At 48.5% G+C, this 12,972-nt stretch overlaps 1 long non-coding RNA gene across 9 annotated transcripts in view; it reads right to left on the reverse strand.

The window, feature by feature from the left end:
* The window catches only part of LOC105064761 (putative serine protease 47), a 90,521-nt gene extending 86,011 nt beyond the window's left edge, over positions 1-4,510 (reverse strand). For all 9 annotated transcript variants that reach the window (XR_012511280.1, XR_012511269.1, XR_012511266.1 and 6 more), the window contains exon 1: positions 3,461-4,510. This is a non-coding gene — a long non-coding RNA (putative serine protease 47). The remainder of the gene's footprint in view (positions 1-3,460) is intronic.
* Positions 4,511-12,972: the final 8,462 nt, after the last annotated feature.

Raw genomic sequence — 12,972 nt, forward strand, 5'->3', positions numbered from 1 at the left:
ACGAAAAGGCTGCCCTTTAAAGTTCATCAAAACATGATTTCACTTGCATAAAAAAAAGTTTGGAAAACAGAGGGTGAGGAAGGCAGGCACCCACATGGCATGTGTTCCTGAACCACCTTATTCTAGCTCCCCGTGTAAACCGCTCTTCCCCAGAAGGCCCTGCCGTGTGAACTGTCACTCCTAAGAGGCCAAAAAACTACTAGGGAGGCAGTGAGTTCAAATTAAGGAGCACAAGGCGGTGTGGGTGTGCAGACTCCCTGCCTCACAGGCCTCACTCCTTGCTGGAATCAACACCAAATTCCAGGCTTCACCACAAAAATTCAAAAATTGTTTTAAATTAAAAAAAAAAAAATCAGTCTTCTAGCATTTCATGCCTCAAAGATGTCAGGATTTTTTAAGTGCCAAGTTGGGTTTTGTTTGTTTGTATTTTAATAAAAAGAGTTTTAAAGGCATTGTCAGCACTGCTGTGCCAGCACGGGGCTCTGCCCTCCGCTGTGTACGGGACACAAGGACAGAGGCCACCTGCCGCAGGGGGCGCGGCCTTCCCTGCCAGCTATTTGAGCCCCACTTCGCCACGTTAGAGACTAAGCTCAGGACGATAATGAAGGGCGAAGTTTAAAAACTTCAATCTGGTGAGACAGACCTGTCCTTTTATGTGTAAGCTCCTTAACAGTGAAATCCTACACATTCTTCTGAACTTAACCTCGTGGGGCTTACGCAGCCTACAAAAAGCTTGTTAGCAGTTTCAAAAATAACCATATGTCCTGAGGCTGGCTGTTCCTCCCTTTTCAACTTCAGCACTTACTCACTTTTAAAACACCTATTTTAGGGAGAGTTCCATCCATCTCTGTTCTTTCTTCATCTTTGCTAATAACAGAGTCCCCTGCCCCCAAGTAAAAATACCCACTTTCCAGCTCTTGACTCTCCATCAGCCTCTCGAGAAACCTTAATATTTTGATAATGACTCTCAATTCTTCATTTTCAGCACGTTACTCTTTATTTTACTGTCTTGAGATTTCATCGGTATCCAACTTTAACCCTAAAATGTAATGTCCAAAACCAAGCCCACTGCCCCATTTCTGAATGACTTGTTATAAGAAACCACGAGCACGACACTAAGATATTGGAAGCACCTTCCTTTTCACCCCTCCATCTGCGTCACTCTTCAGTGACCCTGGTATAAAAATGTCGGTTCCCTAGAAAAACAAACTCCTAACCCAGGTATAATGCCTCCTGGCTTAAAATACAGTTTCTCCTCAATGGTCATAACCACCCTCTCAGGAACATGGTTCTCAGCTGGCTCTTTGAGCTGTAAACACGTACCCACACAAACACAAACTGACCCCAAGCCTACTCAACGACTTCCCTCTGAATTCCCATCAAGCTAACTTCCTAATTACATTTGCTCCTCACATACTCCAGTTCCAAAAGTCTTAAACATCTCTCCCAGCCTTTTTCTTCCTAAAAGACACCTTCCGCTGGCTCAGACACTCCAATATGTTCTGTGTAGTCCAATATCAACATTTCCCCAATGAAAAATGTACAAATATTTACATCTATAAGGTATCAAACACTTTCAGTCATATAGTGATCATGGATTAAAAACTGGTCCATTCCCCCTTTCCTACAGTTTTGTGCAACCTGTGTGTCATTGCCTCTGCCATTCATACGTAAAAGCATCTCAAAGACAGGGACCGCCAAATACTTTGTTGTTTCTTTGCTGCCCAAATATGCAATAAAACATTGCCATGATTTTTAACCAATCTATAGTCAAAGCAATAAAATTCTGAAAGTTAGTAAGCAACTCTGACGGAGTATAATTTACTCTCAAACGAGTTGGTTGGTTTGTCTGTTCCTCCCCCAAAAAACAGCCTAGCAAGACTGGATTTCTCTTCCTATCTTTGTGAAACATGGGCTACATGACTTCCTCAAGGTAGGATTTAGCATTATTTGTCTTTGGTTCCACGTCTAACATTACATCCACTACAAAAATACTTTTAATGTCAGCACCTATTTTAAAAAGAATTTAAGGTTCTTAACAAAAGCATAACAAGAACAAGACATATAAAGAACAAGACACCTGGAGAAGTTCCAGAGGAGGGCAAAGTGATCAAAGGGATGGAAGAAATTATTTTAAACCAGACACAGAGTCAGGGAAGATGATAGTAAAGAGGAACAATGAGAATCTACAAAACCAGGAAAAGGCAAACTCCAGCTCATTCTAGCATTTCTCAAAACACAAGCTCAGGATGCGTCCTGGAACTTTAAAGAGGCTGATTTGAGGAAAATAAATGAATTGTTAATAAACAAATGGGCCAATAAATTTGTAGAATTCATTACTTCAGAAGAAAAAAGTACAGAATAAAAAGTGTTTGAGAAAGTTTTAAATAAGTGTAATCAAGATCGGGAATGGGAAATTTAGCACAGATAACCCGACTTAAATTTATTCCACAAAGCCTCTTTCAGCAGTGGCTTAAGAACGTGAGCCCACACGTCACCCAGAGGGCCTGTAATTCTCAGTATAGTACTGTCTATGTTGTTATACAAAATGCCACCCTATGCTTAATCCTTAAGGTCTGTATAAATATACGAAATGTTCATTATTTTCCTGCACCGTAATTTGGCACTCTGAGAGGATACCTAAAATACAAATCAAAGATTCTACAACTTCTTAAAATAACACAAGGCGAAAAAAATCATCCTCATTTGATAGAGAAGACAACCCAAATAAGCAAAGTCACAAGTCATCCCACCAATAAAAATGTGCTATCGATTAGGAACATGCTACTCAAAAAAAAAAAAAGCATTTGGGTAAGGAAAAAGTCTAATAACTTTTTAATAAACTGGTTAAAGTGCTAAATGCTCTCCCCCAAATCAGTTGTGATTCCTAAGAACTCTGAATTTCCCGAGTAATTGATCTCAGTTACCGTGTCCTCCTGATAACGCAGGAACTGCACCCAGGAAACAAGAGGGTAAGAATCTCCTGTACTGAAAGAAAAACTCTCAAGGAAGACTGCAGAGAAGGGGAGGAATTTTAATTTCAGAGGCTCCCATTTGGGAGCCCAAGTAAGAGTTTCCCAGAAACAAAAACTACAGCGCTGTTTCCCACCCGGTGTACCAGGAAAAGCTACATACACAGGGATGTCCTCTGTGCGCACACACGCTCTGGCTTCCTCAGTTTCCTTCTGCCAATTACTGTCCAGAAACCTACCAGTGTCCACTCTGGGGAAAGACAGAACTCCTCGAAAAGTAACCTGCAGGCTGGCACATGACACGCACAGAGAGCTAAAAGGTTACGAAACACAGGACTGCCTGATGCCTTCTGCCCGCAGCGAGGACTCGGTTCCCCGCTCACCTATACACTCCCCACACTCCGGGAAAACGTCGGCAAAACTCCGCGGGATGCGCGGGCCTCCTCCCCCTCCCTTCACCCCCAATTCCCCTTCCCGGGGCCACTCACACGTTAGAGAAGAGCGGAGCGCTGGAAGTGGGCTGGTTCCCTTCCTCCTCCGGGCGAGGCGGCAGCTGCGGCAGGCCCGCGCGTTACCGAGGAAGCAGCGGGGCTGGTACCGCTAAGCCGGGCGGCCACCCGGGTGTCTTCCGCGCCCGCGGAGCAGAGGAGGCGGCGGCCCCAATTACCTCCTCTCTTCCTCTTCCTGGATCTCTTCAGGCTGGGTCTTCGGCCCGTCCCTGGCCACTTGTTCCCGGACAGTCACGTTTGGGAGGCTCCGGATTTCGTTTCCGTAGTTTCCTCTGGGCAGAAGCCGCGGGTCCCCCGGGTGCCCCAACCCGGCCCGCCGCCCTCGGGGCTGGGGCGGGGGAGGGCGCTCTCAGACCTGCCCCGCAGTCCTGCCGCGGAGCTGGGGGCCGGCCACTGGCCGAGGGAGAAGTCCCCGAGGGGGCGGAGGGGCGGGGGGAGGGAAGGAAAGGACGGCGGCGCGGGGCCTGCTGTCCCCGCCGCCCCGGCTGCCGCTTCACATCAGCCCCCCCAACACCGGGGGCCGGGGTCGGGGTAGCCGAGCTGGGGGTCCCGGCTCATATTCCCCAGGGCGAGATGCTAAGGCCGTGGGCGGGTGGCCGAGGTGCCGCCCCGCTCGGCACCGCCCCCGCTCCCGACTCCCGCACGTGTAGCTACGGCTGCGACCCCCTCCCTCCACCTTGTGGGGGGTCCCTCGCCCCGCGCCTCTGGACGAGACAGAAGCTGCCGCCCCTCCGCGGCGTCCTCTCACCGCGGAGTGGCTGACTAGTCCCGCCCGAGGCAGCCGCTCCTGCCCCCCCGCCGCGGGGCGCGGGCTCCGGCGTGTGCAGCCTGCTCCCTACGCCGCCGCTGCCGCCGGGAAGGTGGGGGCGGAGGGGCGGCCGCGGCTCCCGCTGGCCGCAGGTAGGTCCGAGGTCTCCGCGGCGGCCAGTGCCCGGAGCTGGGTCCTCGGGTGTCCTCGCTCTCCTGGCGGCGGCGGCGGCGGCGGCTCAGCTCGCTGTGCTGCTCGCTCAGGGCGGGGCTCCCCCCTCTCTCCAGAGAGAGGGGCGCGAGGAAAGCGGTGCAGACTGATGACTCCTTATAAGGACACTAGTCCCATTCAGGAGGGCTCCACGTTCATGACCTCATCTAATCCTAATCACCTCCCAAAGGCCCCACCTCTTAGCACCTCGCAAGGAGGAGAAGGAAGGGGGGTGGCGGGACAGAATAGGATTTCACTTGTGAACATTCAGAACATTCATAACACCCTTAAAGATGTTTTTCTTAAGAAGCCCATCTACCCTAGAGATGAAATGCCAATGTTATAAAACAGAGAAATTGCTACTATGGTTTTTGTTTTGAATAGCAATTTCCCTAATGCTTGGCATGCAAATATCGGTAATACATAGAATTTTCCTTTTGGCTTCTTGTAGTTTAAAAATTAAAGCAATGTAATTTCAGGATCATTTTTAATAAATGAATTGGTGATCTCCAGATGGTTGGCTTTTACTCTCTTACATCATTGCAAAACACATCTTATTAGTGACATTTTAAATTTTTTAGACCCATGTGTAAGAATGGTTATTCATTTCCCTTTTAAAACCACAAATAAGTATTATTTTTTTTAGTTTAAAGCCATCTGAAACTTACAGAATTCCAAGTACAATATAAAGAACTTTTTTTTATCAACTCCCATTTGGGATTGAGTTACCAACTTAATGCCCCATCACCCCCAAAGGCTTAATGGGGTGCTTCGGTCATCTTCCTACATAATCACAACACAACCATCAAAATCAGGAACTAAACATAGATCATTCATATTACCCAATCCTGAGACCTTTATTAGATTTCATCAATCATCCCAGTAATATCCTTTATAGTAAAAAAAAAAAAAAGATACACTTCAGAATGTGTTGTTCAGCAGTAAACTGGGTGCTTAGTGTCCACAAGGTCCTGGGTTCAATCCCCAGTACCTCCAATAAAAAATAAATTAATTTTAAAATACATAAAGAAACCTAATTACCTCCCCCCCAAAACAAACAAAAAACAAAACAAAACAAACAAAAAAGAATGTGTATTGCATTTGTCACATTTCTTTAGTGTCCTTTAGTCAGAAATGTTTCTTCAGTCTTCCTTTGACTTTCATGACCTTGATACTTTTGAAGATTGCAGCCAGTTACTTTGTGGAATAGCCTTCAGTTTGGCAGGAACATCACCAAAAGTGATGCCACGTTCTTCGTGCTCCTCAACAGGTGACACTCAGCTTCAGGAGCACAACCAACCATCCCGTGCCTTCCATCTTAAAGTTTTAACACAGTCTGTGATCCTTTTCTTCTTGTGTATTGTCTCAGTTTTCTCCAGGTTAATTTTCTTTTTTGCTTTCATCTTAGACTTCTGTCAAATGTCTGGTGATCCTGGGCTGTCCATACAGGAGAAAAAGCCTGGTTTCCACTTTGCCCTGTGCCCATGCCTTTGGGGGCGACTAGTGACTTCATTTCTGACCTTTTCTAGGGTTTCACATCAGGGGTTGGCTGGGCATTGCTGGACGGTGCCGCAGGAACTTAGGTTTTGCTCCATTTTTCCTTAGTTACTCCTTGTCTATCTACGTTCTATCTTCTAGAATTTCCTGACATCTCCTCTCTGTAGTCACTTCATCTCCTGTTCTCTTTGTACTTTTTATTCCTTTGTTATTTTAAGGGTTTTTGAGAGGAAGTGGAGGCAAACAGTTTTTTTAAACTGTAGTCTACTTTTTTTAATGAACATTTATTTTCATTTATTTTTAATTTATGTAAATGGTTGTTAACACTCTCATTTTTAGGTGGGGAGATTTAGTCTTTTTTATTTTTACATTTCTAATTTTGGTAGCTGTTAAAAGGTAGAAACTACTGTGTATAAAATAAATGTTACAAGGATTTGTTGTACAGCACAGGAATATAGCCAGCATTTTATAATAACTTTAAATGGAGTATAATCTACAAAAATATAGAACCACTATGTTGTACTCCTGAAACTAATATAATCTTGTACATTAACCATGCTTCAATACAAAAAAAATACCCATCATGTCATGGACCGTTCATTCTTACGGGAGGCAGAAAATCGAGCTGAAAAAGTCAAACAGTGAGTGGTTCCAAGGGCTGCATAGAGAATGAAGGACACAGTGTACTAAGAAGTGACTTGGTTACTCTTCTACTGGATCAACAGAAAATAACCTCTCTCAGGTAGTGATTTTTAAAGAGAAATATTCACCTACCAGGTAAAGAACAGGGAAACAAACAGCATTATTGGCAGAGGGAACAGTTAGTTCAAAGCTCCTAACATGAAATGAGCTTGGCATGTCTAGGGGAGAAGAAAGGCCACTGTAGCACAAGTGGACAAGGGGGAAGAGTGGTATAAAGTCAGCGAGTTGGATGCTTGCAAACCCATCCAGGGCTTTATAAACCGCAAGGAGTCTGGATTTTATTCTCATGTGATGGGAGGCCAACAGAGTGTTCTATATCAGGGAGGAACACAGTCTGATTTATGTCACAGACCAGGCTGGCTGCACTGTGGTGAAGGAACACTGGGACAGTACTTGGGAACTGTCTCAGTGGCCTAGGTGAGATGACGGTGTCCTAGGTTAGGATGGTGGCAGTAAAGAGGGAGAGAACTAGAGGGATGACAGATATATTCCTGAGACAGAGGTGACAGAGCTTGGTGACAGACTGACTGTATCTTGCAGATGAAAGCAAGAACTGAAGGAGTTGCTTATGAGACAAACTTACAGTATAGTTTTTTAAGTTGAAGTACAGTCAGTTTACAATGTGTGTCAATTTCTGGTGCACAGCACAACGTTCCAGCCATACACATACATACGTATACTGGTGGGAAGGGATACATTGGGAGTTTGAGATTTGCAGATACTACCTACTACATATAAAATAGATAAACAGCAAATTTCTTCTATATAGCACAGGAAATTATATTCAATATCTTGTAGTAACCTATAATGAAAAAAATGTGATTACAATATAGCTTTTAGAAATAGAAACTTACCTATTTCATGAACTATTCAAAGTCTTTATCCAGCTATTCTTTCGAATAGTGCGCCATTATCAATCGTTGTCACTACCCAAAGTAAACATTCCAAGGTATTTACAACATTGGAAACACTAAATGACAAGAGATAACAAATAGCCTTGAAGGAAATCCACATCATTCAAGGAATATCACATCATAAAAACAGCCAGTCACGAACTTTAGAAATTTCTCCTTTGATTTAGCTCATCTGCACAATTATTGGCCAGTAAGCCCAGGACAAGAAATTTTTAATTCATTAATAAAACTGGGGACAGTGGGTAGTGTCTTTTCACCTCTCCAGGTGCAGGTTGGTGTGGTCGCAGTTTCCCAGGATAATCTGGCAGGTGGGAGCAGTCACTGCTGCACTGCTGGGGACTCCACGGCCTTCTTCTCTGCGCTCCTGGGAGTCATGCATGGATGTCCTGGGAGTCATGCATGGATGACAGAGTTGCAGGAGCCAGACAGACGTGATAGGTGTGGTGGGCCCACCGCCGTGGCTTCCTGGGTAGTGTAGCTTAGCTCTGCTAGTCCGTGTATTCCCACATTTCTCATCCCTTCTCATCTCCTCTTCCTAACCTTCCCCCTCGTGTCATTTCAGCTTTCTGCTTTCCAAGGGGAAGGCTGTAAAAAATTTTTTTAATGTATTGGATGATTTCCAATTTGCAGTTTCAGGTATGAAGCCCAGTGTGGGCTTTGTGAGAGAACCGCAAACCTGTGAGAAAGAACTCTGCTGTCAGGATAAGGGACCCTGTTCCTCCATCCAGCGGAAAAGAAATTGAAAATAGGTCTTCCTTTTCCCTTGTCTAGAAAAACAAGTGTCCCCAAAGCGCGCAGCCTGGGCTGAGGCTCCAGCCTTTGGCAGCGAGTAACCAAAAGCTATGACTGGGGCCCAGATTGGGTCCTTACCTCCTGGATGTGCTCCCTGGCCCCCTGAAGCTCTTCTCTGTAGCCCTTCTGCTGCAGCTCGCTAAGGCTTTCATAATACCCCTCTGGGTCACGGGTCTCTGTGAAGAGCACCTGGGAGAGGATCTTCCAGCTGGAGGTGTCCAGTGCGTGGCCCAGGGAGACCTGGAGCTGGTAACGCAGAATGGGGACCTCCTGCTCAGTCATCTCTGGGGCGCCCCCGGACAGCACTGTCCACACGCCCCAGAGCCCCGCGGGGAGTACCGGCAGGCATGGCTCCAGCTGCGAGCGCACGGAGCTGGGGTGCTGGTGCGCCGCGCAGATGCTGAAGGAAGCGCCCAGCCCAGCTCCTCGCCAGGGACTCCAGCTCCCTGCCATGTGGCAGCTGCTCCGCCACCAAGAGCCCAGCGATGCCCGGTCCGCCTCGCCCTCCCTCACCATTTCTAGCATCTCAGTCTCCTCGGTGACCGTCACGCAGGCGCTCACTACCCGCACTGACAACACCGGGGCCTCCTAGGGCGCCATCGCGGCTGGCCCCCGCCCCACCTCTGCCTCCAGATGCACTCCGGGCCGGGCTGGACGTGGCCCGCACTGGGCTCTGGAGAGGACTCTCCGCCTCCTTTCCTGCCAAACTCCATGGCAGCGGGCACCCTGGAAGGCTGCACATGCTCCGAGGAGAGCTGCCCTCCGCCCAGGCCGGGAGCCTCCGGGGGCCCCAGGCTCCTGCCCGGTGTTACCGAGGCAGTGGCCTCGGGCCGGCCCCTGCTCACTGGGCAGCTCGGCCTGCAGGTCCTGTCGGATGTGGGTGCGCCAGGCTCGGCGCCCCCTTGCACACCCGCCTGATGCTGGATGCTGCTCCTCTGCCTCTGGGCCGGCTGGTTGTGGCAGCTTATGGCAAACTTAGCCTCAGTCTCATTCCGGGAGACGACAGAGACAAACCTGTGCTTCTCCTGCTCCTCCAGCCCATGCGGCCTCATGGCCACCCAGTCAAACTCGACTATCTCCTCGAGGGCCAACGACATGGTGGCTCTGGTGCCAGGCCACAGGGAAGGTGCCACCGGCCCTGCCGGCCAGGGGACTCACCGGCCGGCTGAGCCGCACCCGGCCCCCCACCACTCACCCTCGCTGGGTGCCTTCAGCCATCCTGGCGTGCTGGCAGCTCTGCCCCCTCGCTCGCCTGCTGCTCCGTGCTCAGAGCCTCGCGCTCCTTTGTGGCTCGGCTGGCAGGAAAGACAATACGTGCCCCAGGAGCAGGTACAGATACACACTACTATCTATAAAATACAGAAACATCAACTCCCAGGTCCTTAATAGCAACAGACAAAAGATGTCACTAAAGAAGATGAGATAAGAGCAGGTCCCCATCATCCAGAGTCCCTCCCAAAGAGTCCACAGAAGTAAAGAGGAGATGAACAAGATAAAGAGTTTACTTATACACACGCAGGAGCCAACCAGAAAAGTAACTACATGTTACATGGTGCAAGTTAAAGGCTTTTTTATCAACCTAACTTAATAGGGCAAAGGGAGAGGAAAGAACTGGCTTCCATGACAGGTTTCCTTCTGCATCTATCGAATCTCAGGCATCTTCAGCTTAAAGTGCCTTTGTATCAGCCATGGGTTCCATCTGACTTTCCATTCCTCGAACTTTGTTCTTCTTTTTCAAGATTCACTCATCTATTATGAGCCCCTGGATTTTCCACGTGAATTTCAGATTGATTGTCAATTCCTGCAAAACACCACCTGGGATTTGGGCAGGCATTCTTTGAATCCTTAGATCTATTCATGGACAATTGTCATCTTAGTAGTCCGCTCCATGAATTTGGGGTTATTTTCTGTGAATGTAGGTCTTAATTTCTCTCAACAAAATCTCTCACCTATTGCAGCCTTCAGTGGCCAAGCCTGGTACTTCCTCACCTCTGTGGGATGCTGATGCAGAACGGACACGACATCCTGGAGAACCTCTACTGCCATGGAGCTGACTTGGAACTGAGTCCTGAGAAGGCTTTATTCTTTACAGATTCTTAACTCCTGTAGAATTCATATTTTACTCTCATAAATGCTTATTGTCCTCATAATAAATCTTTTAAATATAGGATTAATGTACTTCAATTACTCCATAGATGAGTAATGGATGGGTCACATTCACATAGGATTTTAATCCTTTTAGAATTAGTAGAGCAATACACATAACAAAAAATTGAAACATTGCCTAAAAGAGAAGAGAAGAGATTTGTAAATCCCACCCACAGAGGTGACTGTCATGAATGATTTGGTGCTTATCTATCAGTCTCTGTGTCTCTCAGTATGTATCTCTCTATCTCTGTCTCTCACACACTCACAATCAGATTCATTTACATCTATGTTGATTTCACACATATGTGGTCGTGCAGATGGGACCCAGGATGCAGAGAGTGGGTCTGCATACTTCCACCTTGAGGCCTCCCTTGACATCGGGTAGAAACCCGACATCCACTTTTCCAACTGCACACCATTCATTCATCCACGTGAACCAGAACTGATGGAAACCATTCCCTCTCCATCAACCTAGTGTTGCTTTAATTCCCACTGTTTCAACCAGTGCTGTGATGAACACCCTTGAAAAGACATCTTTGAACAGCTGTGCAAGGACTTTACTGGGATGACGTCTAGAGGATCAGCACTTTTGGGGCAGGGATGCACCTGTGGCCCTTTGATGTGTCCTGTACCCTTTTCCCCCGGAGAGGAGCATCTGTTTGCTCTTCCCTCCAGGAGACCTGCTGGGGCCTCTGCCTCCTCACATTGTCACCAGGGCTGGTTGTCAGCAGGCTAAAGACCTGCCAGCATGATGGTGACCAGTGCTGCCCATACTGTGTCCGTCTGCCCGTGTTCTCACCCGAGAGGTCGAGCATCTCTAGCACACACTGGCCACCTGCGCTGCCTCTCGTTGAAACTGCCCGTGTGTGTGCGGTTTCTGTTGAGAACACTGGGTTTCGAGAGGTTTTTGGACCACAGGGACATGAAACCTTTCTCCAACCTTGGGTTATGAGGAACGCTTTTTCCAGGTTGTGGTGTGTCTTTCCAGCTGTTTTTCTGGGCTTTGGCTTGTTTTTTGATTTGTTTGGTTTTGTTTTTGCCACAGGAAGAGCTAAGCGTCTCCCTTCTGTCCTCTGGCTGTGGTGTCACAGGGAGAACAGCAGTGTCTACCCCGAGATTATGCACAGTGTTACTAAAAGGGCTTCATTTTGTGCATCACATCTTTAATTCCCCTGGATTTCCCTTTCAAATAATAAAAATGCTACTTCAAGTAAAAACAAAAGAAAATCACCAGCCCCAGCTTAAAACATGTGGGCAGGCACAAAAAGCCACCTTTCATATGGTTTCATTGACAGGGAACACCCAGGAGAGGTACAGACCCCCAGAGACGAAGAGGACTCGGGGCTGAGAGGGGCTGGGGAGGGAGGGAGGGGAGTGCGCGCTCTGGATCCAGGGTTGTACTTTGAGGAAAGAAATAGTGTGAAATTAGATGGTAGTGATGGTCGCACAGCATTGTGAATGCACTTAACGCTCCTGAATTGCACAATTTAAAAGGGGAAAAAATCTATATTTTATTAAAGAAAACTTAAAACAGCAAAATAAAAGATGCCATAATCGATGTGAAACAAAAAAAGGAAAGTAAAGAAAAACCAAACACAAACATCTTCAGGGGAAGGGAAGTCAAGTTCGGGTAGGGGAGGGGACTGATGGTAGGATTTTGGAGAAGAAGGTGTGGGTGGGCACAGAGGGGGCTCAGGCCCAGGGGCTGGTGATGCCTGGACTGGTTCTCCGTGGCCCAGCGGTCCAGGTGCAGGTGCAGGAGCTTCAGGAGCAGCACGAGCTGCAGGAGCAGCAGGAGGGAGCTCGGGGTCTCCTGCTGGATCCTGATGGTCCTGGTTTTGGTCTCTGGCATCTTCCCCTGCCCCCGCCTGCTGCGGACCTGTAACTGTTGGAAGTGGAGAGAGCTTTCAGCCTTGTGGAGGTGCTCATGCTGTGAGAGAGGAAAAATTTACCCACGTGCCTCCCTTTCCATGTGCCTCTTCAAGGACAGACATCTTCCCAGAGCTTTCCAGACAGCTCCCACCCAGCAAGTACCCACAGGATGTGTTCTGTGACTGAATTCTTCCAGACAGATGGTCTGAGGCCAGTCTTTGCTCTGGTGCCAGCAGCAGCCTCTGGGGACGCCTCCCTGTGTGGCCCAGCCCTCGGCCCTCCCTCACCTACGCACATGCACCAGCCCCGCCCTTCTCACCTTCGGGCTCTGCCTCGGTGGGCTCCCGGTCCTCCACCTGACTCCCAGGGAGGTGCTCCAGGTCAGAGCCGGGTCTGCCGAGCTGCCTGTCACCCACGGGCAGGACCCTGGCGTGACGCCTGGGCGGTTTCGGGGTAGGAGGCCGTCGTGGTGGCGGGGACCCCTCCTTGTGCAGACTCACCCAGAGCTCATGCTGGCCCTGAGAAGCGTGCAGCGGCCCCTCGCTCGGGGAGGCGGCGTGGGTGTCCTCACGCAGCGGCTCCTGCGGTGTCCGGCTCTGCAATGACAG

The sequence above is a fragment of the Camelus bactrianus genome, chromosome 2 (assembly GCF_048773025.1).
Source record: "Camelus bactrianus isolate YW-2024 breed Bactrian camel chromosome 2, ASM4877302v1, whole genome shotgun sequence".
Classification (NCBI taxonomy): Eukaryota; Metazoa; Chordata; class Mammalia; order Artiodactyla; family Camelidae; genus Camelus; species Camelus bactrianus.